Consider the following 26,399-nt stretch of genomic DNA (forward strand, 5'->3'; position numbering starts at 1 on the left):
CCTGTCTCAGTTTTCTCATACATAAAATGAGGGTGATAATACGATATAGGCCTGTTGTAAGGATTAAATGAGTAAACTACGTGTAACGCTTCTAGACATGCCTGGCACATGGCACTTTGCATATATATAGTCACTGAGCACTAGCTCTTGTATTTTGGGAGTGACACTGCATCAAGACTTGGTGTGATGAAACTGATTTTAAGTTACATCAGTGATACTTTTCAGTGGCTGTGGACCCTCCTAGGGAGAGTGAAGTAATCTTCTCCTTCCAGCTGGAATCTCCTGGGTGGGGAGGATCTGAAAGTTTATTAGCTCATCTCTTCAGCTCATTAAAAGGGGAATGATGATCCAACTCCTTACGTCAACACTGCCCCCAATAAAAATTTATAGTTTTATGGTGGAAGACATTTCTACACATGACACAAAACCCAGGATCTTTAGGGTGATACATACGGCTACATAAAAATTTAAATTCAAAATACCAGACGCACTTTAAAAAGATCATAGGTAGAAAGAAATCATTATTTTTTATTTAGTATAAATTTTTATCAAAGTTACATATGCCCAAAAGCTTGTTATGGAAAACAGTAGCCCCCAATCCCCTCTCACATTTCCTCTCTCCAGGGATAACCACTTCCAACTCCCGTAACCAACTATTTGGCTATCTCCTTATCTCTAAATCAATCCTGTCGCCGCCGGGTTTTCAAGTCTTCCACCCCAGGCCCTGCAGACCGGCCCGCAAAGGGAAAAGGAGCTGGCGCCTTTCCCTACCCGCCGCTCATCTCCGCGGGAGCCGGCGAGGCCCCTGACTCGGCTTCCGCCCACGTGCAAACCGACCTGGCCCTGCTCACCCCTCCGGACCCCACCGGGCAAGGAAACTTGGCGAGCACACAGGCCAGCCAGCAGCTTGGCGATTTCCGGCGGAGCCGGCGTCGCGGGCGGATCGGGACGGGGCGGCCGTCGCCCAAACCCAGCGACCGATGCCGCTGCTGGGGTCGCCCGGCTCCTCTCCCGCCCATGCCCTGCTTTCTCCCTTCTTCTGGGCCATTCTCCGCCCTGCCCTGCCTCTCGCCCTTCCTCGGCTCTCGTGTGCGGCCCCACGCCTCTTTCTTTTCACGTCCTCCGAAGTGGAGCCTCCAACAGACGGCCACGGTTTCCCGTCCCTTGTCACCGCCGAAAGTTCCAGAACAGAAACGCGGAGACGCCCCGCAGCGCCCGGAGGAGAGCGCCGTGGCTCGCCGAGCAGGCCCGTCGTCGCCCTGCCCCGCGCGTCCCCACGGAGCGGGAGGGCTCGGGCGTCTTCCCCGCGGAGCCGAGGCGCGGCGGGACGGAGGGGAGCCCGCGGGCCCGGGGCTCGGAGCTGCTCCGGCTCGGCTGACCTTCGGCCGCGGGCCAGGGAGCCCTGGTCTCCACGGGCGCGGGGATCCCGGGCGCGGAGTCCTGGTTCCCGCGGAGCCGGGGACGGAAGGAGGAGAGTCCCTGGAGTCAGGTTCCGAAGTCGAGTGTGACGGCGGCCTTGAGCGTCCGATGGAGACTTAGGAGCTAGAAATTCTGACCGAAATCTCAGTCAGTTAGGATAGAATAAATGAAAATTCTGACTGAAATAGGCCGTTGAAATAAATTACAGAGCTTCCAACTCAGGTCTCGAACCGCCGACCCCAGGACTCAGTCACCATCGCCAATGGCCGCGCCCGCCGCCGCCTCACAGCGCCTCCCGCGGACTCTTCCTCTCCCGGAGACGACGGGTCCGGCGACGAGACGGGCCGTGCGAAGACCCCTCGTGGTGCGGGACGGAGTGGACGCCGCCTCTGCCTTTTGCCCGCCCTCCCCGAGGCCCGAGGGTGACCCCCAGGAGGGGGTGGCACTGGCTCGGTCGCCGGGCCCCTTGGCGGCGGGGCCGGGGCCCCCGAGGCCCAGCGCCGTGCAGAGCTGCACGGGGCCAGCGGGGGCACCGCAGCCTCGGTCACCCGATACGCCTGCCCTGTCCCTGTGGACCCGGCCCTTCGCAGAACCCGGTGTCCAGGTCCCCGACTCCCGAGGAGGAGACGGGAGAGCGCGGGGGACACGGAGGCGAGGCGCGGCCGGCGGCGGGAGCAGGAGGGAGGCGCGACCGGAGCAGCGCGGGGCCGCGGGGCTGCCTTCCCGGGACCAGACCCTTCCTCTCCCGACAGCAGGACGCGAGGGGGGCGCCACACCTCGTTTGAGGAGTAAAAAACGGCCGTCGTCCTAAAGGGAAGGCCAAGGTCCCACCGAGATTTGAACTCGGATCGCTGGATTCAGAGTCCAGAGTGCTCACCATTACACCATGGAACCCGCACGGGGACCGCCCCTTGCGGCTCCCCACAGTGGGTGGATCAGCGCTCATTCAATGTCCCTAGTTCCTGCCGACAATCCCAAGACATTTCTTCTACTCATCGGACGAGACGAGTACGGTTGACCTGCGTGGGTGGTCGACCGTCTTGCTTCCTCTCGGCCCCTCTCCTTGGATTGACTTCCTGTCACCTCAGAAAATGATGTCAAATCCACTCTTGCGCTTAGGGCCAGGGAAGAGCCCTTGAAGCCTCCCTCATAAACCACATATTCTGCCTCAGTTTACCAGCCTCCTGTCCTGAGCTGAAATTTCTGCAAATAATAGCCTTACGTTCCTTTTCGTTGCCTTCACACTTTTCCCATTGCCCAGAGAGGGCAGATGAGGGCAGGGAAGTCCTCAGGGCAGGACTTGTGACTTCCTGGGTCCCTTGGCCACATAGCACCCATCACATCCCAAAGCCACCACCACCTACTACACATTCTACATGTATACTGGTGTGTCAGCCGTGGAGCGGGATTGGGAGGCAGGGGAAATTTCCTTTTCTTCTTTGTACACCTCTGGAGGTTTTTGTTGTAATTTTTTCTTACAGCAAACATAAATTTGTTAGATTTACTATACAAGATAATCAAGCATGTTTAACGTTCATATCAAACACTCAGAGAAGCCAGACCATACTCACCTGTAGCAACTCAAAATCAACGACATGCTGTGGAGGCCACAAGGCAGGGCTCTGACAGTTACACAGCCACAGACTGTTTTCTGAGAGCTTGGCCAAGTCAATTCCATTCCAACTCTCAACATATTATGACCCGGAAATTGCACGGATTTAAAAAAATGTACACATGTCGGGGTACCAAGACCACTCATTGCTGTGTCTTAGGGTATGTGTACCCAAGTTGTCTTAACAGTGTACGCTGTATTTATGTACACAAAATACCACCACACTAAATAGTTCCATGTATAATAGATATAAATTCATATTATGTCTCAAAATCATAATCTGTGTATTTCATTTCTCCTTTACTTCTTCATTGTGTCCCAAAGCCACCTCCTCCCTTATCCAATACACAGAACTGGAAAATCAGCATTAACAGGAAAAAAAGAAAAAAAAGAAGAAAGACGCTGCTGGCTAAAAAACAGAGTCAGAAAGACGCCCAGTGTCGCTGGAAGAGGTCTTTTGTCCCAAGAGACTGGATGAGGGTTGAATCAAGGAGGAAGGAGGCAGAGGGGCTACCCGTGTTATGGAAAGGAAGTCGTTCTCCTCAAAGTTTGGGGAGGCGGTGAAACTTCCTCCTGGGAAACCAAGAAGATGAGCGGTAACAAACAACACAAAGCATCCTCGGGGAGAACTTGAAGCTCAGTCGAGGTTCATGACTGCAAGGAACAGATATGGACTCTGGCCGAATTAAGAAGAAAAGGAATCTGTCTGAAAGGATGTTGTGAGAACACAGGAGGAACAGGCCAGGAAACCTGGAGAACCGGGCTGTGACAAGGGGCAGGGAGAGAATCGACTGAGGTCAGAACTAGGATGGGTGGAGAGACTGTCCTTGAGGGGCGAAAGCGCCTTGAGCCTGAGAGCCCAAGGGGAGAGGTGGGGATGCGGTGGTGGTGGTGGGAGCTGGAGTGAGGGGGGCCAGTGAACAGAACTACCCCGGGAATGTAACAACTCCTCCTCCTCTTCCCGCTCCTCCTCCTCCTCTTCCCTCTCCCTCCTTCGCCCGCTGTAGTCCTCCTCCCATTCCATTGCACACCCCTCTCTCGTCTCCTCTCCACCTTCCCCGCTCTCTTTCTTCTCGTCCCCTTTCCCCAGCCTTCCCGTCCTCCCAAAGTGGGGCGGCTGAGCGTCCACAGCCTGCTCCTCGGAGTCTGGGCAGCGCGGGCCTTAGGATGACCCAGGACGCCCCCGAGGCGGCAGTGACTCTGTTCCAGCACCACTCGCTTTTGACGTGCAAAGTTTGGGGAAATGTAATTCGGGTGACGTCCTTCCCTTCTGCCAACTCAAGTAAGGAAAAGGCGACCATTCTCGGGCGGGACCACGTCGCCTCCTCGTGGCCACCTCGGGAACGGCGCACAGGGATCCGCGCAGAGCCAGAAGCTGCAGGTACCGGGACTCCAGACAAGGTCAGGTCCAAAGACAACCAAACATGCACAGAGAAAAACATCCTGTAGCCGGAAGGCAAGTAGGAGGAAGCAGAAAGGAAAGGACATTTTTCAGGGGAAGCATTCTCCCACCCCGATCTGTTTCCTATTCCTTAAAATAAATTACTTGTTGAGGTGTAATAAGCGCACTATGGACTGCACATATTAAAAATGTATTTTTTCATAGGTTTTGACAAATATATACACCAGTGAAGCCATCACCACCATCAAGACGGTGAGCATGTCCATCACCCCCAGAAGCTACCTTGTGCCCCTTTGTAGTCCCTTCCTCTTCTCCCCAGGTTACCACTGATCTGCTTTCTGTCACTATAGATTAGTTTATAATCTTAATGGTTTTATATAAATGAAACAATACATTATGTACTTCATTATTTGGCTTATTTCACTCAGCACAATTATTTGGAAATTCGTTCATTTCGTTGCATGTATCAATAACACTTCATTCCTTTTAATTGCTAGAATTCCAGTGGATGGCTGTACTACAATTTGTTTATCCCTTCACTTGTTGATGGGCATTTGGGTTGTTTTCGGTTTTGGGCTATTAAAAATAAAGCTGCTATAAATATCCATGTACACGTCTTAGTATGGACATATGCTTTCTTTTCTCCATCCAGGAGTGGAATGGCTGGAGTCCAGCCATCATGTTAGGTGTATGATTAACTTTTAAAGAAACTGCCAAACTGTTATCCAAGGTGGTTATGCCATTCTACATTCCCATTAGTAGGGTTTGGAAGTTCTAGTTCATCGACAGCGTCGTCAACACTCAGTATGGTCGATCTTTTAAATGTCAGCCATTCTAGTAGGTTTGTAGTGGCATTTCACTGCAGTTTTAATTCTCAGTTCCCTAATGACTAATGATGTTGAGTGCCTTTACAAGTGCTTATGTGGCACATGTCTATCTACTTTGTGAAGTGTTTGCTGAAATCTTTTGCTCATTTTTAAACATTGTGGGGTTTTTTTTTCTTATTACAGAGTTTTAAGAGTTTTTAAAAAATATATTTTGGATACAAGTCTTTTGTCAGATACATGCTTTGAAAATCTTTTCTCCCAGTCTGTGGCTTGTCTTTTCATTCTGTTAATAATGTCTCTTAAAGAACAGAAGTTTTTAGTTTTGATGAAGTCCAGTTTACTGATTTGTTCTTGTATAGATCATGTTTTTGGTGTAGGAGTTAAAAAAGATTTTTCTCCTATGCTTTCTTCTAGAAGTTTTATAATCTTAGAGTTTATATTTTTAGGTTTCTGATCCATCTTGAGTTAGTTTTTGTATATATTGAGAGATACGGATCAAAGTTCTTTTTATAGATAGACACATAGGTAGATGGATGGATAGGTAGGTAGGTAGATAGGTAGATAGATAGATGATAGATAGATAGATAGATAGATAGATAGATAGATAGATAGTTTCAGCACCATTTGCTCTAAAGACTATCCTTTCTCTACTGAATTGCCTATGCACCTTTCTCAAAAATCAGTTGTCCATATACATGTGGGTCTATTTCTGGACACTCTATTCTTTTCCGGTGATCCATTTGTCCATTTTGATGCAAACATCACATTTTCTTGATTATTGTAGCTTTATAAGTCTTGAAATTCGGTCGTGTTAGCCTTCAAAATGTGTTCTCCCTGGTCAAAGTTGTTTTCCTATTATAAGTCCTTTGCATTTCCATATGAATTTTAGAATCAATTTGTCAATTTTTACAAACAATTTTTCTGGAATTTTGCTTGGGATTTCATTGAATCTATAGATCAATTTGAGGAGAATTGACATCTTAATAATATCGAGTCTTCTGGACCGTGAGCAAAGGATGTCTCTCCATTTATTTAAGTCTTCTTTAATTTCCCTCGGCAATGTTTTGTAGTTTTCAGCACATAGGTTTTTCACATATATTGATTCTGTTGTAACTGGCATTTAAAAAAATTCCATTTTCTGATTGTTTGTTACTAACATATAGAAGTACAATTAATTTTTGTATATTGATTGTGTATCCTGCAGCCTTGCTGAAACAAGTTACTAGTTGTAGTAGATTTTTGTTTTGTACATTCCATTGGATGGTCTGCATAGATGATCAGGTTGTCTGTGAATTAAGGCGGTTTTACTTCTTCCTTTCCAATCTAGATGCCTTTTATTTCTTGTTTCCTGCCTGATTGCACTGGCCAGAACTTCCAGTAAAATGTTGATTAAAAGTAGTGAGAGTAGACATCCCTGTGTTCCTCCTAATCTTAGATAGAAAGCATTTAGTCTTTTACCATTAAGTAAAATATTAACTGTAGGTATTTTGTAGATGTCCTTTATCAGGCTGAGGAATTTCCCTTCTCGTCCTAGTTTGCTGAAAACTTTCATTAGAAATGGATGTTGTAACTTGTCAACTGCTTCTTCTGTATTTGTTGAGATGATTATGTATATATATTATATATGTGAAACATAGTTAATATATATCATATGCATGTATTTTTAGTTTGTCAGTATGTCAATCAATAAAATTGATTTTTAAATATTAAAACAATCTTGCATCCTTGAGATAAACTCCACTTACGAATGAGCATTATCCTTTCTATATATTGTTGGATTCAATTTGCTAAGATTTTGTTTATAATTTTTGCATCTATGTTTCCGAGGTATATTGGTCTGTATTTTCTTTTCTTGTAATACCTTGTCTGCGTGTGGCATCAGCAGAATGCTGGCCTCAAAGAATGAATTTGAAAGTATTTCTTCCTCTTCTAGTTTTGGAAGAGTTTGCATAGAATTGTTATTATTTATTCCCTGAATGTTTGATAGATTTCACCAGTGAAATAATCTGGGCCTGGAATTTTCTTTCTGGGAAGGTTTTTAACAGAAAATTCAATTTCTTTAATAAATATAGGACTATTTTTGTTTCCTATTTCTTCTTGAGTGAGCTTCAGTAGTTTATGTCTTTCAACAAATTTATCTGTCATGTTATTGATTTTACTGGCATAAAGTTGTTTATGATATTCCAGTATTATTCTTTTAAGGTCTACAGCATCTCTGTCCAATATAAATATAATGTGAGCCACGTATATTTTTTCTAGCAGCTACACTGAAACTCTTTTAAAATCCAGATGAAGCTAACTAATGATATAGTTTATTTAACCCAATACATCTAAAATATTATCATTCTAGCATGTAATCAATATAAAAATTATCAATGAGATATTTTCCTTTTTTTTTTCATGTTAGCTCTTCAAAATTTGGTGTGTATTTCACACTTGCAGCACATTTCAACTCAGATTCACCACATTTCAAGTGCTTCTTAGTCATACGTGGCTGCTGGTTACTGTATTGGCCGATGCAGTTCTGTAGGATCTCTATTAATGTACCCTCTTTCACTCATGGTGTTGATTATTTGTACTGTTTCTCTTTTTTTCTTGATAAGTCTAGCTAGATGTTGACCAATGTCATTGATCTCTTCAAAGAGTAGGCTTTTAATTTTATCGTCATCATGTTTCGATGTTCTAGTTCAATTTTTTCTGCTCTCATGTTATTATTTTGTTCTGCTTGCTTTAGATTTAATTTGCTCTTCTTTTTCCAGTCTCCTAGAGTGGACACCTAGATCCTTGATTGGAGACCTTCTTCTTCCTCTCATTCCTCAATAGAAGCACTTTGTGCTTTAATTTTCCTCTAAGACTGCTAGGGAATGTATCAGAAAAATTGGGCTAGTTTTTGCTTTCTTTTTCATTCACTTCAAAATATTTTAAAATTTTCCTTGTAAACCACAAGGGAAATTCTTTTTTGACCACAGTTATTAAAGACGGTGTTGTTTAATTTACACAGATTTGAAGATTTTCTAAAGCCTTTTTGTCATTGGTTTCTGGTTATTTCCTTGTTGTCAGAGAACATACTTTGCACGATTTCAATCCTTTTAAAATTTTTGAAATTTTTATTGACAGCTCAGAGTATGGTCTATCTTGGTAAATGGTTCACATGCAAATTGTATTCTGTTGTAGCTGATGGAGCATTCCATAAGTCAAGCTGGTTGACGGCGTTATTCAGGTCTTCTACGTGCTTCCTGACTTTTTGGATTACTTGTTCTATTCATTACTGAGATAGGAGGAGCATTGATGTCTCCACTCATAATTTTGGGCTTACCTGTTTCTTCTTTCTGTTCTATTAATTTTTTGCTTTATATAATCTGAAGCTCTGTTATTGGGTTAGATACCTACTTCGAATGGTTATATCTTCTTGAAAAATGATCCCTGTATCACGAAGTAATGTCCTTCTTTGTCTCTGTGCAGGGTAAGAATTTTACAACAGAATGCTTCCATTTTCTCCCTCTCATCCTTTTTGCTGTTGTTGTCGTCATGCATTTCATTTTTACGTGCAGTATAAATCCCACATTATACTTTAAATTTTTTTTTGCTTTATCCAGTCAATTGTTTTTAAAGAGATTAAAATTAAGAAAAAATGCCTTTTATGTTTATGCACTTTTTATGTTTACCATTTCTTGTGCTCATCATTTCCTTGGGTAAATCCATACTGCTATCTGGTATCATGTTCCTTCTGGCTGATGAACTTTTGATAGCATTTCTCATGATGGAGGTCTGATGGAAGTGTATTTCTTCAGCTTATGTTTGTCTGAAAAGTTTTTGTTTCTTCCTCATTTATGAAAGATATTATCACTAGGTATAGAGTTCTGGGTTGACAATATTTTTCTGTTCAGTATTTTCACAATATTGCTCCAATATCTTCTGGATTGCATAGTTTTAGATGAGAAGTGTGTAGTCTATCTTATTTTTGTTCAGCTACGTGTTTCCTTGTCTCTGACTGTCTTCAAGATTTTCTATTTTTCTTTGGTGTTCAGCAGCTTTATTAGGACATGTCTCAGTGTGTTTTCCTTTTATTTTCGTGCTTTGGGTTCTTTGTGCTTTCTAGATGTGGGATTTTTTTTTTTTGGTCTTTCATTAATTCTGGGGAATTCTTCAAATATTTCTTCTGTCCCATTTTCTTTCTGAAACTCCAATTATACAAATGTGGAACCATATAATATTGGTCAACATCTTTTGCACTCTCTATTTTTTTGGTGACTAATTTTTTTCCCTTGCATCTTAGTTTGGTCAATTTTTGTTGACCTATTTTCAGGGTAACTGATTCTTTCCTCTGCCATGTCCAGTCTGTGGGTAAGTCCAGTGAAGAAGTTTTTCATCTCAAAAGCCATTAAAAAATATTACTAGCATTTGCTTCTTTTAATATTTTCCATATCTCTGATGAAATTCTTCATCTGTTCATGCATGTAGTCCACCTTTTCCACTCCATCAGCGTTTATAGTCGGTGGCATTTTTGGCATTCTGGATGGGACAATTCTTTGTTGCTGGGGACTGTCCTGTGCATTATAGGATGTTTTGCAGCATCCTTGGAGTCTACCTACTAGATGCCAGTAGCACTCCCTCTGGTCATGACAATTGAAAATGTCTCTAGACATTGCCAAATGTCCAGCTGGAGAGCACGATCACCCTGGTTAAGAACAACAGCATTAGATTCTTAAATATATTAATTTATAGTATTTTAAAATACCTGTACAATTTCTAGACATCTCATTCTTATGACTGCTTTATTTCATGACAATAGTAATTTCTGCATGTACGTGTGTGTGTGTTATAAGGTTTTGTTTGTTTGTTTGTTTTGGTGAGGAAGATTAACCCTGAACTAACATCTGTGCCAATCCTCCTCTTTTTGCTGAGGAAGATTGGCCCTGGGCTAACATCTGTGCCCATCTTCCTCTACTTTATATGTGGGACACCTGCCACAGCATGGCTTGATAAGCGGTGCATAGGTCTGCGCCAGGCATCTGAACCTGCAAACCCCAGGCCGCTGAAGCAGAGCATGTGAACTTAACCACTATGCCACCTGGCCGGCCCCTAAAAGGTTTTATTGAATGCTAGACACTGTGTGGAAAAAGGACAATTGAGAGTTATGTTAACACTATTTATACCTGTAAGTAATGATGCCTGTTCTTCTGTCAGGCCACTAGTATAGGTGTTTGAGTCAATCAAGCAAGTAGTTGAACTGGCGTTGGATTTTATTGTTGCTCTAGTTAGCTGCTGTGCACCACAGGCTTCTAGTTCCTTCATCAGTGTATTGCTATCACTGTGTGCTGAGTGTGAGATGTGGGGTGCCACAGGGCTTTTTCTGAGTATTTCTGCCCCATTCTCAGCTCCAATATGCCTGCATCATAGAGGGGTTTCTTGCTGCACTCTTGCCTCTCCTCTAGAAGTAGATTTGACTGCTTTTGCTTGTTTCTCAGTCCAAGGCTCATGGAGGAAAGGGAGGGTTCCGTTCTCCTGTTTTAGCCTCAGTCTTAGGCAGGCACCGTGTATCAAACCTAAGGACATGTGTACCTGAACCCCAGTGTCGCTGTGACCTCCTTCTTGTGGTAATGGACCTCCGCCTTTCACTGATGGGAAGACTTGGGCAAGAGCAAGTCTCCTGCTCCTTATCCAGTGGTAGACAGCTTTTGCTTCTAACCCTGCCCTAGCAGCAGCTGACCTATACCTGGGACCAAGGCTTGGCAGGGCTTCTTGATCCAATGTCAACGGTAGATGACTTTCATGTCATATGGGAGAAGTGATCAGGTTTTGTACCTCTAACACAGTGGTGGCTGATCACGATCTGCATGCCTGCACCACTGAGGCAGCCTCAAGGGAGTCTCTTGCCCTGCCCCCCCCCCACCTTTTTTTGTGAACTCTTGGTGGAGGCCTGAGGAGAAGACCTGGCAAATGGGCAAAAACCTGCCGGGTATCTGGGCCTCTCAGAGATTGTGAACTGTCAGGATAGCCCACAGTTGGTCTTTAAGAAATGGTTAAAATTTCAGTTATTTTCTCCTTAACAACTTACATGGCTGCCATCTTCCCCTTCCATTATCTGCCAAAGATAAAATGGTTCATGCATATGTCCCTCCTTGGAGGGAGTTTTCATCCTTTGGACTTCAGTTTACCCAGTGGCCTTGCAACCTCTGCTCTCTGGTGGGCTCAAAACGGGTATGATTTTGTAGATCGTCCAGCTTTTATCTTGTAAGAGTGGAAACGACTTTTCCTTATAACTTTCTATATCTTAAGCACATGTAGAATTACACTTCTGTTTTATAGAATCCTTATCTTTTCATCTACTTTGGGACTAATTCCCCGTGAGTACACCACATAAATCCCTTTAGCTGATGACAGCTTATTTTTTTTTTTTGTGAGGAAGACTAGCTCTGAGCGAACATCCAGTGCCAGTCCTTCTCTTTTTTGCTGAGGAAGATTGGCCCTGGGCTAACATCTTCCTCTATCTTATACGTGGGACACCTGCCACAGCAAGGCTTGACAAGTGGTGCGTTGGTGCATGCCTGGGATCCGAACCTGCGAACCCCAGGCTGCCAAAGCCAAGCACGCACACTGAACTGTTGCGCCACCGGGCCGGCCCCCTGATGACAACTTCTTAGGAAGCCATTAGGTGGGGACAAAGAGCACCTTGAAGATCTTTATCAATTAGCCTAGGCCTATACACTTAGTGCTGAAGAGAAACCTTGGTACAGGCCAGTTGACACTTACAATAATCATCCACAGCTCTAGTTGAGTTTTTGTAATGGGGCTCTTTCTCCTTAATTACCACACCATAATCTTTGTACCAGTTGGAGACTGTGGTTATATTAGGTCAGATTTTCCAGAAGCAGTTAGGATTTGCTGGGATTCCAGTTTGTGGCCAAATGCAGACCAGCAGAGTGAAGAGGACACTTTGGGCATGGAGAAAAGACAAAGAAACATAATATTACATGGACATACCACATCTTTATCATCTTCAAAACAGTGGTCTCAATGCAAGTGGGACTGGGTAGTTGAAATAATTGTTTCTCTAAGCACGTGGTGGCGAAAATGGGAAAAATTGGCTTCATTGTTTAAATGATTGTGTACTCAGATGGAGTCTAAGGGTACATAGTGTGCAGACTCCACTGAAAAAGTTGCTAAGATCTGAAGGGGAGGAGAGGATGCAATTATGCAACCTTTTATCTTTCCTGCTTTCCAATTTTTTTCATGTTGCCTGATCTCGTGGTCCCAGGCCCAAGCTTAAATATACATGTAACTAAGGAAGGCAATATCAGTGCAAAAGACACATGTTCATACCATTAAATTTGATAGTGCTTCCTCCAAAAGGTATTTTAACTTCCCCTTATGTAGCCAAATGAGGTGAATGCAGCCCAGTTACCAAGTATATTTGTCTACTTGGGCTGCCATGACAAGACACCACAGATTGGGTGGCTTAAACAATAGACATTTATTTGCTCACAGTTCTGTAGGCCAGAAGTCCAAGATCAAGGTGCTGGTAGAGTTGGTTTCCGGTGAGGCCTCTCTGGCATTTAGAGAAGTTTGACGTCTTGCAGTATCCTCACAGAGCCTTTTCTCTGTGTATAGAGAGAGATCGCTGGTGTCTCTTCCTCTTCTTACATGGACACCAGTCTTATTGGATTAGGGCCCCATCCTTATTACCTCACTGAGCCATAAGCACCTCCTTAAAGGCCCTACTTCCACATAAAGTCACAGTGAGGATTAGGGCTTCATCATAAGAATTTTGAGGGAGACACAATTCAGTCCATAACACCAAGCAACAGAGACAGTCCTTTGATCCTTTACCTGTCAAGTGCTATGACATTTGCCTGGTGATGGGTCCAAGTGTTAGCAAAAAGTGTCAGCAAGGCTGCTGCTATTGCTAGTTCTATGATTAGAAAAGCACACTTGAGCTGGAAAGCATGGCCATATGGAAAAGAGTGTAGGTCACACAGGTAATAAATGGCAATAGGAAGATTATAGCCAACAAAAATGCTGCTCGTAAGTGGGTTGTGATTCCAGGGAAAATTGTCGTCATGCGATTTCTAGAAAAGTGTGTTTGAGCAAAGGACTAACGCTCTTAGATGATTTCTTTCAGTTCTGGCACTGATTATTGCAGGGAGAAACCTAAGGACCTTTTTGTCCAGAAAAGACAAATTAGATTTTTGGGGATTTAGGAACATTGCCTGACATCTCCGCAAGGATCAAGAGCAGCCCTGCCTAGCGAATCTTCCCCAGCGCTCTACGTGGCCCTAGAGGATAGGCCTGGAAAGGCTGATTTTGAGCCAAAGAAAAGGTGCAGAGGTGGCCCAACCCAATGATCCTGCGATTAAGACTGTCAAACTCTAAAGTCTGAGTGAATCCAGGGTCCTGGGTTGGGTTCATCTTGCCTTTATCAGAATTATTTACCCAAGTTCAGAGAGTACGAAAAAGAGATTGCACAGATCAGAGTGGGCACCTGAGGGTCCAGGAAGAGAGGAATTCCTGACTAATTGGATGTAGAGTGTGAGAGAAAGACCAGCAGTCAAGGAAAACACTAGGATTTGTGGGCCTAAGCGTGTGGAAGGGCAGAGTTGATATCATATAAGGCGGGAAAATACAGGTACAGCAGGTTGTAGGGAGAAATTCCAGAATCCAGTTGAGGGCCCCAGGAACCATGCTTGAAAGTGTTCTCCCTCCAGCCATCTCTGTTTCTGTATCTGCCTGAATCCTTTTGGAGGCTGGAGATGCCTGGGTCTGGGTGGTTGGCCTCTTGCCACCCTGGATGCCTCCCCTCCCACCTCCTCCAGGCAACCTGGTCCACTCCCCGTCGGGCAACTTTCTGTCCACACGTGGGCGCCTTGCAAAGGAGCATCTCCAGGGCAGTTCTGAGGTGCGCTGGGAGGAGGCAACTCGCTCTGGGACTGGGGCTGGTGGACTTGGCAAGCTTCTAGGCACGTCACTGTCCTGCACAGCACTGGGCCTTTCGTGTGGGGCTCCCTTTTTGGAGAAAGCAGGGAGGCAATGGCCTGTGGCAAAGTAAGAGAGGGTGGTTCCTGGGATCCCAGGCAAGTGGGGCAGTGCCAGGTTCTCCTTGCAAAGGACTCGGTTTTTAGGATTAATTTTGAATTTTGTCAATAAAAACTATATGGAAATGTGTTTTCTCTTTTGCTATGTGAAGACTTGCATAGTATCCTTGATTTTGTCTCAGCCCACAAGCCTGCACTATTCACTATCTGGCCCCTACAAACAAGTTTGCTGAACTCTGCACTAAACAATGCCCAACACTTCCCAGAAAGGACACCCAGGAATCTCTTCTACTCACTTCTGCCTCTTAGATGATTATCCTGACAACCAATAAATTCCATTTCTTGGCTTGAGATGATTAGTATTTGGTTTGTTGTCATTTGCAATAAAACATTAATGCATAGTAAGTAAAGTAAATATGTACTCAAAGTATTTAAGTATTAGACATAAATAAAGGATAATATTGAGATAGAAAATCGTATTAAATCTAAGCTGGGAAAGAACTTTTGTGATCTTGTGTAATTGTCTACCTCTTCTGGGAATACATCAGCATTCTGGATAAAATGCTGATACAATGCGATAAGTTTAAGTGTTCCTTCTGGAAGCCCTGCTCAGTTGATTACTAATTTTGGATGGAACCAAATAACCGTGAAGCATTTTCACAAGAAATGTAATTGTCTTTGCCCAGACATTCTTCTTCTGTATTCAGTTTAATGATTATTAGCAACAAATATTTTCGTAGTCTCTATCTATCAAGACAGAAATAATTGAATTGGCTTAGGTATAAACTTCTTCTCTTGAGGTAGGCTTGAAATAAACCTTTGACACATACTCATAAACAAATTGTGGGTGAGACTTTTTAAGAAAAATATTTGACAAAATTGAAAATGAAAAATGAGTCTATGCACGTATAAAACTGGATACCCAATTACAAGGAAAGTACAAAATTGGAGAAAGTACATGTAGCATGTAAAAGAAAAACTGATTCATATCTAGAATAAGCTCTTCACACTGCAGCAAATCAATAAAACCAAAGGGTTATGTCCACTCAAACTGAATTTTAGGAGTTAGAGATGCTGGGTGACTTGATCTGTTGTTTTAGGTATTTTATCTTCTGGCATACGCAGAGGCTGCAGGTGCCAGAAAAGTCCCACATTGTTTTACTGCTCCTCTAGTGATGTTATTCCTTAAAGGCTAGCACATTAAGAGCTAATTTTCAGTCAGGGAAGGCAGTGATATCATAGATTCCATTTTGCAATGTGCACTGACAGATGGTGCCTGAAAACTCTGAATAAAAAAACCTCTTCAAAAAATCTCTTGAAAGGCAGGAAACACACTCCACTTTCTCCTGCCTGCACAAGTGTCCTGATTTCAGCAAGTTCCAAGGACTCAAGAGTGTGAGAGAGAAAAATCATGAAACTTGTTGTATAAAGCAAAATATGACACCTTTCTTTTAGCAGAGTATTGGGATTGGTTAACATTTCTGGAAATAACTCTTGGAAAATTATGGAGCGAGGGTGAAAATGAGCTTCTCCATGAGAATCCCTCCTTTGGTGTCTCGTCAGAGTTTGGGCTGTTACTCTGTGTGCATATTTTATAATTTGGTATCTGATAATGATTTCCATAGGACAGCAAATGAACATTTCTCATTAAAAAAACATGGTCTCTTGTGAAGAGGGTATAATAAACCACTACCAATGGAAACTGTTTCCCTCACCTGCTGAGAAAACAAAAAAGAAGAAATTATGCAAAAATCATGATAAGAAAATACCCTACATCTTAAAGACATACGGTCTCTTATTGAAAGGCTGATGGTAAGCCCAACCAAAGCAGGAGAAAGGAAGCACAGTAAGATACGTCAGATAGGACTGTCAGAACTCCAGGCAGAAAGAAAAGATTCTAACAGCTGCTAGAGAAAAAAAAAAGGCTCCATAGAAAAGGTTAGGTCTCAGAATGTCATTGAAATACTTGGTAACATTAATGCTTGGGGAAAAAACCTAGGAAAATTACTTTTAAGTTACAATTTTAGCCACAGCAAAACTGTCAAACGTGTGAGGGCATATTACAGATGTTTACTTAGAGTAAAATGAGAGCAAAAACCAAGAAAAAAGAAGATATGACATCTAAGAAACAGGAGATTCAAAATAATACAAGAGAGAAGGACACCCCAGGATGACAGGTATGCAGTTAGCTTAGAGAGCAATCAGAGATGTGAGGAGGATGGAGAACTCCATGTGAGGGGTCTAGAAAAAATTAAAATAAAACTTAAGATTTGTGTGATATATATGGACAGTTTAGAAAATAGAAATGACCCAGGAATTCCAAAAGATGTGTAAAGAGCTTAAAACTCATCATTACCATCCTCACAACAAGAAAGAGCTGAACAAACTGAAAATCAGCAACTCTTCTTAGTTCCAACATAGAATTGAGGTCACAGGACATGCCAACACCCCCAAACTGAAGAGACAGGGAAATACAGAGAATCACAAAGTGCCTGGACCAGAAACCACATCACTGGAGCCAGCAGCAGTGGGTCACAATAATTAAAAGTTAATTTACCACTTGTGCTGGAGCTGAGTGGGACTGGCTTGAGAGATAAAAACTCTTTGGGGCCCAGCTTTAGTGAGGGTCCCATACTTTCATGAGTTTTATCTCTAGGTGCCTCAACAGGCAGTCAGGGTAAGGATCAGAGAAATATTCCCTTGTGCTGCTGGAGGGGGGGCGTGGGAGTAACCATTTACAAATATGTCCAGTGCATTCTGTCCTTCTTGGAGGCATGCCCTCAAGGAAAAGTAGTTTACCAGAGCCTAACCAATGTGGGAGAGAGGAAATACTCAATTCCAGCCCCCTCTAACCAGTCTGTTTAACCTAGGGGGAAAAAAGCCTGAGAAGCACTTGTGAAGGTCACAGTCCAGGGGCACAAGCCCATTAAAAGATCGAGACCTCAAACAGGGCTACAGAACACTTCCCCTCCCCGACATCTGACCACTATATCATTAGGGCTCCTGTATAATAACGCGGGATTGCAATGGAAAGAATGACAAGGCTCAGACTCTATTAAAGCAGTCTCTAGGAAACCCAAAGACAACAGGGAAGGCAAAAACAAGGACACTAGAGGAAATTTTAGTCTCTGGCACCTACAGCTATGACCAATAGCACACAGGCTAACTCCTAGCTAGATAAACATAATACCTCACATGAAAGGCCTATATATCTCAGTTCTTTTTACCCAATACATCATGTCCAGCTTTCAACAAAAAATTACGGGGCATGCTAAAATGCAAGAAAAACAGTAGGAAGCGTCAAGGCAAGCATCAGAACCAGACTCAGACATGAAAGAGACTTGGAATTATCAGACCAGGAATTTAAAATAACTATGATGAATACGATAAGGGCTGTGATGGAAAAAGTGGACAACATACAAGAACAGGTGGGTAATGTAAGCAGAGAGATGGAAACTTTAAGAAAGAATCAAAAGGAAATGATAGCAATCAAAAACAGAAGAGAAGAACATCTTTGCTGGGCTAATCTGTACAGTGGATATGACCAAGGAAAGAATCAGTGAGCCTGAAGATATATCAATAGAAACTCCCCAAAATGAAAAACGAAGAGAAAAAATGAATGAAAAAAAAGAACAGAACATCCAAGAACTGTGGTACAATTACAAAAGGTGTTAACATACATGAAATGAGAATACCAGAAGGTGAAGAAAGGAAGGAAGGAAGGAAGAAGGAATGAAGGATGGAAGGGAGGGAGAGAGAGAGGGAGGGAGGGAGGGAGGAAGGGAGGGAGGGAGAAGGAGAGTGTATTAGTCAGGATTCTCCAGAGAAACAGACCCGATGGGACCTATCTATCTGTCTATGTAATAAAGATTTGACTCATACAATTGCGGAGGTTGGGAAGTCCAAATTCTGCAGTGTAGGCTAGCAGGCTGGAGAGCCAGCACAGCTGATGGTGCAGATGAAGTCTGAAGGCAATGTGCTGGAGAATTCCCTCTTGCTAGGGGAGGCCAGTCTTCTTGTTCTATTCAGACAAATAGATTGGATGATGCCTACTCACATCATAGAGGACAACCTGCTTCACCAAAAGTTCACTGATTTAAATGTTAATCTCATCCAAAAAACACCTCCGGTGCAGAGAGACATCCAGAAAAATCTTTGACCAAATATCTGGGCATCATGGCTCAGCCAAGTTGACACATAAAAGTAACCATCACAAGTCACCCCTTGTCAATTTGACACCCATATGCATCTCCTAAACCATACTAATGTCCAAGTAAAGACAATAACATGGTCATACTGATGCCTAACATGATACAACTACCCTACGTACAACCAAAAAGCACTAACTCTTTTCCCCAGACAAGGATGAGTAATTTTGGGTGAAGTTTACTCTTCTCCTTGATATCCTATAACTTAAATACTGTGATGTAAAGTTAACAACACTTAAATACCATGAGAAAAAGTCAATACATCTTATGTTACATGATGAGGAAATAAGAGACAAAAGAAAATAGATATTTTATAAGGAAGAAAGAAGGAAGAAATTCTCACGACAATTATAGTCTTTGTTTTTGTAACTGGCTCCGTGGTTGTAGCTGGTATTTATAATCATCTTCCACCTGCCCATTCTGTATTCACTTTGCCCTCAGCAAGCACTTCAGTTGGTTGCGGCTCTTTATCTGGTGAGGTGACACAAAACTTCATTCCCGAAGGGTCTGGGCCATTGTATTGGATTGGGTTGTTGTAGTTTTCCATTGACTTTAATCACAGGGCATGGTAATACTAAGAGATACCCTAACAGATCTCCTGTATTCCAGACATACTCCTCCTTACTCCATTGTGGAGCAGCAGTTCAACTTCTCTTTGACAGTCGGGATCAATCAGCCAAGTCGCACACTAACTCCCTTCTTTGCCTGTTGATTTAGAGGCATGAGGAACTCAAAGTGGCCACGTGGCACTTCTAATTTCCAGTTCAATGGAATCATTATGTCTCCTGGTGGAAGCACTCCTTTCTTTGGAACTAAGACCTCTAGGCCAGTAGAGCCTACAGTTGTGGGGACGAAAGGAAAAGTTTTGCTACTGGGTCACTAGAAGTTGTGGTGAGTGGTGCAACTCCTATTTCCACTCCTTGATTCCTGGACCAGTGAACCCTGGCTACGAGAGAAAGAGCACTATATATTGGATGCTAGTTCAGAGCATACACAACCTCTTGGAGAATCTTGCCCAGCCCTGCAAGGTATTGCAACCCAGATGGCATTGTAACTGAGTCTTCAATAGGTCATTCCAGTGGAATCTTCAGTCAGCTGCTTCAGGATGGTGGTGAACATGGTGAGACTAGTGAATTCCACGAGCACAGGCTCATTGCCACACTTCATATTCTGTGAAGTCAGTTCCTTGATCAGAAGTGTACTAGCCTGCTTGGGCTGCCATAACAAAATGTCATAGACTGGGTGGCTGAAAGAATAAGAATTTATTTTCTCACAGTTCTGGAGGCTAGAAGTCCAAGATCAAGGTGGCAGCAGGGTTGGTTTTGGTGAAGCCTCTCTTCCTGACCTGTTGACGGCTGCCTTTTCTCTGTGCGCTCACATGGCCTTTCCTTTGTGTGCATGGAGACAGAGCTCTGGTGCCTCTTCCTCTTGTCATAAAGACACCAGTCCTATTGCATTAGGGCCCAGCCAACCTAGTATAACCTTAGTTACCGCCTTCAAGTCCCTATCTCCAAACACGGTCACATTGAGGGTTAGGCGTCAACATATGAATTTGGGAGGGGGGGAGGACACAATTCAGTAAATAACAAAAAGCACTGCTGTGTGAAATGCCATGAGGGTGAATAAGGCATTCTGTAAGTCCATGGATGGTAGTTTTGGCAGAAGCGTTGTGTGCCGGAAAGGCAAATCCATATTCAGGATAAGTGTGTATTCCAGTAAGAGCAAAACACTGCCCCTTCCATGATGGAAGTGGTCCAATGTAATCAATCTGCCAACAGGTAGCTGGCTGCTCACTCTGGGGAATGAGTCTGTATTGGGGACTCAGTGTTGGTCTCTGTTGCTGGCAGATTGGGCACTCAGCAGGAACTGTAGCCAGGTCAACCTTGGAGAGTAGAAGCCCATGTTGCTGAGACTTTGCATAACCTCCATCCCTGCCACCATGGCCACTTTGCTCAAAAGCACATTGGTTGATGACAGAGTGGCTGAGGAAAGATATCCTGAGGCTGATATTCACAGAATGGGTCATCCTATCCACATGATTCTTAAAATCCTCTTCTGCTGAGGTCATCTTTTGGTCAACATACACATGGGACACAAACATCTTCGTGTATTTCACTCATTTTGAGAGGTCTATCCACATAGCTCTTCACCAGACTTCCTTGTCACCAATTTTCCCATCATGTTCCTTCCAAGCAAAATGAACAACCACGTACACTACTCAAGGTTCTGCCCACTGGGAAGAGTTCCCTTCAAACTTTCCTTCAGGGATGTCCCACAAAGCAGCTGTAGTGCCTCAACTGTCCACCTTTGGATGGCGCCTGCATATCATGCAAAACCATCTGTAAACAAAGACCCAGACTTCTTCTTCTCTGTCCATTTTAGGGAACTCCCCATGAGACTGTAGATGCAGGCTGGGAGAGAGGAGGTAGTGTAGCAGGAATGGGAACCTTGGGCATTTGTGCCACTTCTTCATGGAACTTACTTGTACCTTTGGGGCCTACTTGGACCCAATCTCATATATACCACTTCTATTTGATGATGGACTGAGCCAATCGCACTATACTCATTAGTTTGACAAAAATGCTCTGGTGATACTGTCACCCAGATTCATGCCTCTTATAAGTGCTTGAGTAGGAGTATCTGGTCGTGATATTTTGCATATCTGTTGCCACATCATGTCATGGACTATAATTGGTCTACTACTGTAAATACAGTCATTAGTGTCTTTCAATCTAATCAGATTAGAGAGGCAATTCCACAAACCTCAGAAACAAAATACATTTTTAAGATTCTGTTCCTCTAGAACCCCTCTTGGTACCAAAAATCTGTATTCATTAGGGTTCTCCACAGACATAGAATCACTACGGGTTGTGTGTGTGTGTGTGTGTGTGTGTGTGTGTGTATACATATATATAAAATGTAATATATATTACTTTGAGGAAAACGATGATGCAGTTGTAGAGGTTTGATGAGTCCAAATTCTGATGGAGACTCAGGGAACAGTTGTAGTTTGAGTCCAAAGGCAGTCTGCTGGCAGAATGTCTTCTTGCTTGGAGGAGGTCAGTCTTTGTGCTATTAAAACCTTCAACTGGTTGGATGAGGCCTGCGCACATTATGGAGGGCAATCTGCTTTACTTAATGTCCACCAATGTAAATGTTAATCTCATCCCAAAAACACCTTCACAGAAGCATCCAGAATAATGTTTGACCAAATATCTGGGCACCATGGCCCAGTAAAGTTGACACATAAAATTGACCATCACAGCATATAATATTCACACTGCACAAAATCAAAGACAAAGAGAACATCTTGAAAGAAGTCTGAAGAAAAACACACCTTATCTATAGAGGAAGATAGGTAAGTATTACATCGGAGTTCTCTTCAGAAACCATGCAAGCAAGTACATAATGCAGTGTAATATGTAAAGTGTTGAAAGAAAACCCCCCAACAGCCTAGAATTCTGTATCCTGTGAAATTATCCTTTAAAAATGAACGAAGGCAGGCTCCGTGGCTTAGTGGTTAAGTGCACGCGCTCTGCGGCTGGTGGCCAGGGTTCAGATCCCGAGCATGCACCTACGCACTGCTTATCCAGCCATGTTGAGGCAGTGTCCCATGTACAGCAACTAGAAGGATGTGCAACTATGACATACAACTATTTACTGGGGATTTGGGGAGAAAAAGGGACAAAAAAGGGAAGAGGATTGGCAATAGATGTTAGCTCAGGGACGGTCTTCCTCAGCAAAAAGAGGAGGATTGGTATGGATGTTAGCTCAGGGCTGACCTTCCTCACACACACAAAAGAAATAAATAAAATAAAATAAATAAAAATGAAGGAGAACTAAAGACTTTCTCAGAAAAATAAAAATATAGAAATTGTTGCCAGTAAATCTGCCTAGCAGGAAATGTTAAAAGAAGTTCTCAAGAGAGGAAAATGTCATAGGTTAGAAACTCATATCTACATAAAGAAAAGAAGAACATTAGAGAAGCAATAAATGAAGATAAAATAAAACCTTTTATTTGTATTATTGTTAATTGATCTAACAGATAACAGTTTGTTCAAAGTAATTATAAAACAAAAATATTGGGTGATTACAGCTCATGGAGAAATTAAATGAATGACAGCAACATTATAAGGGATGGTTAAGGAGGAATTAGGAACACTCTGTTACAAGAACCTGTACTACCTGTGAAGCATTATATATAGTGTTATTTGAAAGTTGACTTAGATTAATTGTAAATGTAAATTGCAAACTATAGGGCAGCCACTAAACATTTTTTAAAAGGAAATATAATTGATATACTAAGAGAGAAGATAAAATATAATCATGTAAAATACGAAATTAAAATCAGAGAAGCTTGGGGCCGGCCCAATGGCAAAGCGGTTAAGTGTGTGTGCTCCAGTTCCGTAGCCTGGGATTCGCAGGCCCGGATCCCGGCCGCGCACTGACGTGTCACTTGTCAAGCCATGCTGTGGTAGAGTCCCATATAAAGTAGAGGAAGATGGGCACAGATGTTAGCCCTGGGCCAATCTTCCTCAGCAAAAAGAGGAGGATTGGCATCGGATGTTAGCTCAGGGCTAATCTTCCTCACACACACACACACACACACACACACACACACACAACCAAAACACGTAAAACCGGTGAAGGTTGAAAAAGAGCGGAGGAAAAAAACAGTGAACAATGAACAGGGGCAATGAATAGGAACAATTGGAAATATGGTAGATATTAATCCAACTAAATCAATAATCACTTTAAATGTGAGTGGTCTAAATATATCAGTTAAAAAATAAAGACTATTAGAGTGGAAACCAAGACACAACTGTATGTTGCCTATAAGAAACTTGCGTGTGTGACATGCCATCAGATCAGCTCTGACTCCTGGCTACTCTGTGAATGAGTGACGCCCACAATGTCCTGTCCTCAACAGCTCTACTCAGCTCCTGTAAACTCACGCCTACGCCTTCCTTTATGGAGTCAATCCATTGCATATTTGGTCTTCCTCTTTTCCTGCTGCCTTCTACTTCTCCCAGCATTATTGTTTTTTCAAAAGAATCCTGCCTTCTCATGATGTGCCAAAGAAGGACAGCCTCAGTTTTATCATTTTTGTTTCCAGCAATAGTTCAGGCTTAATTTGCCCTAGAACCCACTTGTTTGTCTTTCTGGCAGTCCACGATATCCACAGAGCTCTCTTCCAACACCATATTTCGAATGAGAAACTTACCTGAAATATAAAGATGCAGATAAATTAAAAGTAAAGAGATAGAGAAAGATATACCATGCTAATATTAATCAAAAGAAAACTGGAGTGTTAGTTATATTAATTTCAGACAGAGCAGACTTCAGAGCAAGAATAATGATCAGGAATAAAGAGGGGCATTACGTAATGTTAAAGGTGTCAGTTCTCCAAAAGATATAACAATACTTGATGAGTAGGTGCCTAACAGCACAGCATGAAAAGATGTGAGGCAAAAATTGATAAAATTGCAAAGAGAAATAGATAAATTCATTATTATAGTTGGAGACTTCAACACCCATCTATCAGTAATTGACAAATCCAGTGGGCAGAAACTCAGTGAGGGTATAGTTGAACTGAACAGCACCATCAATCAATTGGATCCGATTGACATTTATACATTACTTCATCCTACAACAGCAAAATACACATTCTTTTCAAGCTTACATGGAACATTCACCAAGACAGACCACATTCTGGACCATAAAACACATCCCAACAAAATTAAAAGATCATACAATGCACGCTCTCAGACCACAAAGGAATTAAACTTGAAATCAATAACAGAAAGACAGCAGGAAAATCCCAAAATTTTGAGATTATACAAAGCACTTAAAATGTCTCATGGGTCAAAGAAAAAGTCTCAAGAGAAATTAATTATTTTGAGCTCAACAAAAATGAAAATACAACTTATAAAAATGTTGGGTTGCAGTAAAATAATGCTGAGAGGGAAATTCATAGAATTGATTGCATATGTTAGCAAAGAAGAAAGGTCTAAAGTCAATAATCTAAGCTTCCACTTTAGGAAATGCCAAAAAAAAAAAAAAAAGAAAAGAAAAGAACAGGAACAAATCAAATCTAAAGTAAGCATAAGAAAAGAAATAATAAAAACTAGAGCAGAAATCAACAAAATTGAAAATAGAAAGTTAGAGAAAAATCAATGAAACCAAAAGCTAGTTCTTTCAAATGATCTCTAAAATTGATAAACCTCTAGACAGGCTAAGCAAGAAATAAAGAGAGAAGATACAAATTACTGATAACAGGAATGAAAGAAGGATCCTCAGTACTGATCCCATGGACATTAAACAATAATAAAGAAATATTATGACCAACCATCTGCTCACAAATTTGATAACTTAGATGAAATGGACCAAATCCCTAACAAACACAAGTTACCAAAATTCACACAAGGAGAAATTGATAATCTAAATAGGCCTATATCTATTAAATAAATTGTATCAACAATTAATAACCTTCTGAAACAAAGCACCAGACTTAGGGGGTTTCACTGGTGAATTCTATGAAACATTTAAGAAAGAAACAATACCACTTCTCTACAATCTCTTCCAGGAAATAGAAGCCAACTCATTTTATGAGGCAGGCTTTACCTTAATACCAAAACCAGACAAATGATCCAGGATGTTGAACTAGTTTGGGCTGCTGACCAGCTCCTCAAAATCAACCCTAGAAGATTTATAGAAGCAAGAAGGAAGCATGGCTTACAGCAATTATGAAAGATTATAAACCTCCATAGAGATTGAAGGCTATTTTGAACTAGCGTGTATGGAAGATTGATGTTCCGAAGTAGGAAAGAGAGGACAAAATGGAGAGAAGCATTTTAAGTTCTGCTCTTGCATCTCCCTCCCATGGCTCTGGGTCAATCATTTCTTATCCCTTCAAGAAAGAAATTAGCAGTGGCAGTTACTCAACACGCCAACATGGCAGCTGCAATATGATGTCTGGGACCCACAAAAGCTTTGTTAAGGAAAGTAGTTGATGAAAATGAAGTGGAAAAATGAGACAATCCGGGCTTTTGCTTTCCAGAGTCTCCTCCTCCAAACCTCCACAGCTAGTGATTGTCATGGTCTCCCCCAAGTGCTCCTTCCTCACAAGCATAAAAATGATCCTCTACACAGAAGACTTCCCTGGTGGAGTATAAAACAAATGGGTGATAAAAATGATTTTCCTGTATGTTCTGCTCTCCACTTGGAACTCATCCTTAGTTTTACCAAGACCACCGAAAGACTGAGGCCTACCTCCACAGGAAGGCTTGAGGCCAGTCTACACAGTTTCTCCAGTCTCCCTGTGGATCCCTCCCCCCAGGTCTCTCCCTTCCCTGGGCCCCTCACTCCTCCCTCTCCACAGGGCTGTCTGCCCAGCCTTGTGGCTTCTCTCCTTTCAGCAATTTCATTTCTTAATCCCCACTACATAGTGAGACATGGCCCAGTGGTATGTCCAAGATCCAGCATGCGAATCAGTGACCAGATGACTCTTTGGATTCCAGGAATCCAACAGGAGAAAGAATAAAAGTAACACTGATTTTAGGCCCACATATGCAACACCTCAGCGACCCTTCAGATGCACTTGTGCTTCAAAGACATAGTCCCTGTTCACACAAATTCCTTGATGTCTTCTACTTGGAAATAACCTGAGGAGATTTAGCTCCTATTTGCCCCCCATAATGTCGGGGCTGTTCCTGGAGGTCATAACCTTGAATCCACCTAAAATACCTGAGCAATACAGTGTTCAAAGTAAGATTATTATGCACATGGCATTGTGCCGGGAATCGAACCTGAGTCTCCAGCATGGGAGGTGAGAATACTATCACTGAACACCAATGCTTCCCAGCAACAGGGCACACTATCTCAAATCAGAAAGATTCA

The 26,399-nt window shown here is 42.6% G+C and overlaps 1 non-coding gene across 1 annotated transcript; it reads right to left on the bottom strand.

Annotated features, from left to right (window-relative positions):
• Window positions 1-2,241: 2,241 nt before the first annotated feature.
• TRNAQ-CUG (transfer RNA glutamine (anticodon CUG)) lies at window positions 2,242-2,313 on the bottom strand. Its single transcript has one exon. It is a non-coding gene; the product is annotated as a tRNA-Gln (tRNA).
• Window positions 2,314-26,399: the final 24,086 nt, after the last annotated feature.

The sequence above is a fragment of the Diceros bicornis genome, chromosome 4 (assembly GCF_020826845.1).
Source record: "Diceros bicornis minor isolate mBicDic1 chromosome 4, mDicBic1.mat.cur, whole genome shotgun sequence".
Classification (NCBI taxonomy): Eukaryota; Metazoa; Chordata; class Mammalia; order Perissodactyla; family Rhinocerotidae; genus Diceros; species Diceros bicornis.